Genomic DNA, 6,393 nt, shown 5'->3' with positions numbered 1-6,393 from the left:
AACACTTGACCCAGCTTTTCTGTACATGTGTTGTGTAATTCTATTTTTATTTTCATTCATTTAGAATCTTATTCAAGTCAAGGTACTGAGCTAAGCAGGACATAGCAAGAAAAGAAACCAGAGATAAAATAAAGATTTCCAAAAAAAGATCTATATGTAATTAATTTAATATCTGAAATATGAATTTTCTCATTCAGGTCTCTCAGTGCATTTATCATCACGATGAATACTGATTTGTGTCACACAAATCACTGTTCTTGACCTTAGAGTTAAATATTTTAGCATTAACAACCTATTACAAACTATTTGCTATTATTCAGATTCACTTCATTTAAGGGTTAATACCTGAATGCCTACCCTTATAAGAGGACTGACAATACCAGAATTTTAAATGGTAAGACATTTCGGGTTAATTTAGGCCTAATTCTCTGAAGCTATTTAGCTACCGAAAGGAACCTATTGTTCACTAAAGTTATTTATTGTCCAGTACTCTTCATACCACATTATTTCCCTCTGAAGTAATTGCTTCTTTTCATTGCAACTCCAAGTGACATTTCTCACCTTACTAGATACCATTTGATTCAGAAATCTTGCATCTTTGCCCTTGACATCCAAGCGACACTGCTCTGTTTTGTTGCTGTTTTGTTTTACTTTGCTTTGTCTTGTTTTTTATTTGTTTATATTTTGACTAGTAGATAATGGAACAAGAACAACTTGATATCCTTGTGAATGTCAAGGACATGTTGCTGGTGGTTAAAGGAACATAGAGGGTGGGGGAATTACTACAAATTGGAAATGGGTTGGTCTAACCTGGTGGGGACACGGTACTTTGAGTTCTATGCCAAAAGTTTGAAAACTATGGGTTCTACTACCCCAGTACAAAAATTCAGAAGCATGGAAGAGTCTTAAATACATGGGCACTGGGGAAAATTTCCTGAACAAAACACCAATGGCTTATGCTCTAAGATCAAGAATCGACAAATGGTACTTAATAAAACTGCAAAGCTTTTGTAAGGCAAAAGACACTGTCATTGGGACAAAACAGATTAAGAAAAGATCTTTACCAATCCGACATCTGATAGAGGGCTAATATCCAAAATATACAAAGAATTCAAGAGGTTAGATTCTAGAGAACCAAATCAGCATATTAAAAATGGGGTACAAAGCTAAACAAAACATTCTCAGCTGAGGATTATCAAATGGCCAAAAAGCACCAAAAGTAATGTTCAATATTCTTAGTCATCAGGGAAACGCAAATCAAAACCACCTCACATCAGTCAGAATGTCTAAGATTAAAACCTCAGGTGATAATAGATGCTGGTGAGGATGTGGAGAAAGGGGAACACTTCTCCGTTGTTGGTGGGATTGCAAATTGGAACAAGCACTCTGGAAATCAGTCTGGAGGTTCCTCAGAAAATTGGACATTCCACCACTACCTGAGGACCCAGCTACACCTCTCTTGGGCATATTCCTAAAAGATACTCCAGCATACAATAAAGACACATGCTTCACTAAGTTCATAGCAGCCAGGAACTGGAAAGAACCCAGGTGCCCTTCAACAGAGGAATGGATTCAAAAAAATGTGGTTCATCTACACAGTGGAGTATTACACAGCTATCAGAAACAATGACTTCATGAATTATATAGGCAAATGGAATGAACTAACAAATATCATCCTGAGTGATATTACTCAATCACAAGAAAACATAATTTGTATGCACTCATTGATAAATGGATATTAGCCCAAAATCTCAAATTGCCCAAGATGCAATCTACAGACAACAGGAAGCTCAAGAAGAAGGATGAACAAAATTCAGATGCTCCCACTCCTTCTTAAAAGGGGTAAAATATACATAGGAGGAGATATGGAAGCAAAGATTAGAGCAGGGACTCAAGAAATGGCCGTTCAGAGCCTGACACACATGTGGGCCACATCTATACAGCTACCAAAACTAAATAATATTGATGAAGCTAAAAAATGCATGTGGAAAGGGACTGGATATAGATCTCTTCTGAGAGACACCTCCAGAACATGTCCAATACAGAGGTCAATGCTAGCATCAAACCACCAAACTGAGAATTGGACCCCCTTGTGGGGAATTAGAGGAAGTATTGAAAGAGTTGAAGGAACTTGCAACCCCATAAAAACAACAATGCCAATCAACCAGAGCTTCCAGGGACTAAACCACTACCGAAAGACTATACATGGACTGACCCAGGGCTCCAACTGCATATGTAGCAGAGAATAGCCTTGTTGGGGCACCAGTGGAAGGGAAAGCCCTTGGTCTTCCCAAGGTTGGACCCCCCTGCCCAGTGCTGGGGAATATGGGGAAGGGCAATTATTGGATGTATATGGGGATATACCCGTATGGTGAAGTGGTAGGGGAGGGAATGGGGGCTTATGGGCAGGAAACTGGGAAGGGGAATAATCTTTGAAATGTAAGTAAAGAAATATGTAATAAAAATTAAAAAAACTCCCCCAAAAGAAAACCCTGTTCTTTTCACCTTAGCGCACCTAACTGTTATTTTGATAGAAATAGATATGTTCTGAATACAGCTTTTTATTCCAGATTGTAAGTCTACTGTTCTAGGTTCTCAAACATGAAGTATCATAGAATAAATATTATAGTTCCAAAAGTTCAGAATGCGGTAGTGAGAAAATATTAGACTGAAGCAAGACTAGAACATAATAGTGCAGTCGTACAGCTTCACGATCAATGTCAAACAAACAAGATTGCTTTGCTTCCAACATACAACTCTGTTAGGTCAGATAGACCCCATTGTACTAGCTCCAACATCGTGGCATGTCCTATGAAAATACAGGCTTCACTTTCCAGTCTTATCCCTGCTTTCAAAACCCAAAGCCTGTTAGACTCTTCACCTCTTGAGACAATTACATATTGCTGGACCACAGGAGATCTCTTCTACTCCAGAGGAAGAGTCCATGATGCCTCCATTTTTTCACTGTTCATGTCTCTAAAAGCATTACATGTGGATAAAAGCATTACATGTTCAACTTCCATCATTGAATGGACTCTTTCCTCCTGGAATCAAAGCAGCAACAGAGTTTCTCCTTGTTATTTTTCAGGAAGAAAAACAAAACAAAATCAAACAAGCAAGCAAGCAAAACTCTTAGGCTCTCTTTGGGAGGCTCAAAAATGACAGAAAAGTTGGAGTATTTTGCTCTGAAGGTATCCTATGATTTATTTAAGTGAAGAGTAAACCACTTCATAAAAGACTTAATCTCGTTAACAAATAATGACCTTTTTCCATTGCATATATTAGCCTCAAGCAAGTTCTCAGGACATGGGCAGAGCACAGTAAGCTTCTTGGCAAAATGGAAAGGCCAACTATGCACTGAAATCTCTTGGGCTGAGGCCTTAGGGTCCCACTAGAATGGCACTCTAGGCTGTGCTCAGAACTTTTACCTACTTTATTACAAGCTACAAAATATTCTACCTTCTTTCTTAGAAAAACATGGTTTCAGCCAAAGCTCATTTTCTGATATGATCCTCTCTCTGAACATAATTTTCTATTGCTGTGATAAAAAACATGAACAAAAATGACTTACAGAAGAAAGTTGTTATTTTTGCTGATGGTCCTAGTGAAATAATTTTCCACCATGACATAGGGGCATGGAATAAACCAGTCATAAAAAGAAAACAAACAAAAACTAATTCATACCCTTATGTTATATAACAGGGCATTTTCTGGGGAGACACAACACACAATTTTCTCATCCCAGATTGGGGCCCTATGATAGAATAATGTCACCAAGGTACAAACTGATGAAGAAATGCATAAAATTGGTAATACACACAGCAGTACTAGTGAAGGGTTACTTTTAGAAACAAAAGTCACCTAAGACAGCTATGTTCCCCAAGTATGATTTTCAGCTCACGAAAAACACAAACCTTTGGCATATTGTGAAACCTTCAGATGACTCTAAAGGCTGGAAAGTATACTTTCCAAGGACTTTACTGGGTCCATACCTCTTACCTTTACTGGTTTCTGGTTCTTTCAGGCAGCTGGTCTGCTCTCAGCATAATCTCCTGAGTTCCTTGGTTTGTTTTTTATTCTGGGAGGAAAAGCATAGTAAATCTAAAATGTATCAGGGACTTCCTGACTATTTTGAGTTGCTTACCTTCCTGGTTCTGGTGCAGGGTGGAATGTTCAGGTCTCCTAAGAAGCTGTTACAGACAAATTGTTACACATAAGCCAAAGCATGGGCCTGATCTAAAGAGGGGGAACTGGTGTGAGGCTTTGAATAGCAAACCTGCATCAAGGGGCATTATACTTCCTGCAGCAAAGCTACATCAGCAACTCCTGCTTTCTACTATTGCCATCAGCTGGGGACCAAGTGTTTATATGCCTGAAACTGTGAAAAAATATTTCTCATTTGAATCAATCATAATAAAACAGATTTCAAATTTTTGTAGGATAATTAATACATGGAAATAGATAATTCTTTGGATCCTTTTAATATTTTCTTGTCCTGTTATAACAATGGACACACTGGATCACCAACTCTATGCAGGAAAATGGCATGATAACTAGAGATTTAATTCCTGTAGACTGTAATTTCTCAGGATTTTATTCAGTCAACTTCTATAGATGAACTATTTGGTCTTACATGGAATTTATTCTGTCATTTAGCCAAACTGAAACAATACTACTTACTTTTCTAAACATTTACGTTCATGTATACAAATAAATGATAAATTTAAATGAAATGTAAGAAACTGAAGAGATGTATGACTTCCTAAGTAGTAAGTAAGTATGACCCTAAAGAGAACATACATTCCAAGACCTCACTGAACAACTTGGAAAATAGGATATAATTAGGAGGGATATTTTTGTAGAGTAGAGGAGATATGTATTGTGTATGATCATAAATACACTGCATATATTATAAAAATTTTCAAGGAATATATATATATCTTTTATAGGTTTTTAACCTTTTAAGGTAAAAAAAAAACACTTCTTTTATCTGTACATTATTTTAAAATTCTGTTCCTCCTCTGAACCCCTATGTTGAAGGTCTAATCCATAATTTGATGATTTGGTGACTTAAAAATGAGATAATTAAGATCAACAAAGTCCTACGGTGAATTAATTTTCCCAATGGAAGGTTGGAGTAAATAAGCATTTGACATTAGAAACACAGAGGAGCTCTGAGATCTTATGCTTTGTCTCTACATTCAGGCTTGAGAAAAGACCTTCTGATGAAAAGAACAAACTTTGCAAGTTGGGAAGAAACTTCTCCAAAATCTAACCTTGCTAGTCTACACACTATAATTTCCAGACTTTAGAACTGCAAATAATAAGTAAATAAATTCTCCTTTTTAACCAAGTGAATATCCTGTGATATTCTATGGAAAACCAAGTTGACAAAGGACATATTATACTCTTTCAAAGCAAAGTTTCAATAACACAAATTCCTTAAACTGCACCAGGCTTGAAGACTGACTTGAGAAAGGGGACAGGGTTATTCTGTTGAGGGCTACAACAGAAAAATACATGATTATCGTCAAAAAGGAGAAAAACTACTTTTGTCAAAATGTTAAGAAACACATGATGACACTGTGACCTTTTTGTTTGTGTGTGTTTGAAGGATTTTATGAACCCTGAAACCAATTATCTAAATAAACAGAATTATAAATGAAATTATAGAAGTGAAGTCATAATCTTTCTCATTGCATAAGACCAATTATGAATGCTTATAGAAAAATTGAAAATTTAATTATCAAGCAGAGGAAATCTGAACTTGAAGACTGGACAACTCTTTGCCTACCCACATTGAAAAGAAGTGAAGTTTTTTTAGTTTTTGTTTTTGTGATTCTTTTTTTCCTTAGAAGAACACAAAAAGTACAGTTGGACATCTATTTGGAAAGGACACTAGGGGATCATGACATACAAATTAATAACCCACAGCAGCAGAATCCAATAATATAAATAGATTTACACAGATGAATTAACACCAATGTGGACTACATGATGAGCTGACAGTGACATTTGGAAGCAAAAATGCTATCTAGTTCAAGTATAGGGACAAATGTATCCATAGAGACTGTATAAGTTTCAGGTTGGCCAACTATATAATTTCTTTTTTTTTATGCCTGGAAATCCAGAATCTTTGTGATTGGACCACTCCATAGAACATGTGGTTTTCTGGAACAATTTCTTTGAACTTCCATAGGCAATCAATTAAGAACACTTTTAAAAGTAATAATTAATATTTTACATAATTTCAGGGCTGTGAGGCTTTAGAGTTACATGAGACCCACTGTCTCTTTTAATCCCCTTCTATCTTTTTCCTTTTGGTTGTGAATGTCTCCTATGTATAGCTTACAAGGCATTTTTTCAACTCATTACTACTCTTTCACAGGTTCA

This window comes from Rattus rattus, chromosome 3 (assembly GCF_011064425.1).
Source record: "Rattus rattus isolate New Zealand chromosome 3, Rrattus_CSIRO_v1, whole genome shotgun sequence".
Taxonomy (NCBI): domain Eukaryota; kingdom Metazoa; phylum Chordata; class Mammalia; order Rodentia; family Muridae; genus Rattus; species Rattus rattus.
The sequence above is the reverse complement of the archived record's forward strand: the minus strand, read 5'-3'. Positions refer to the sequence as shown.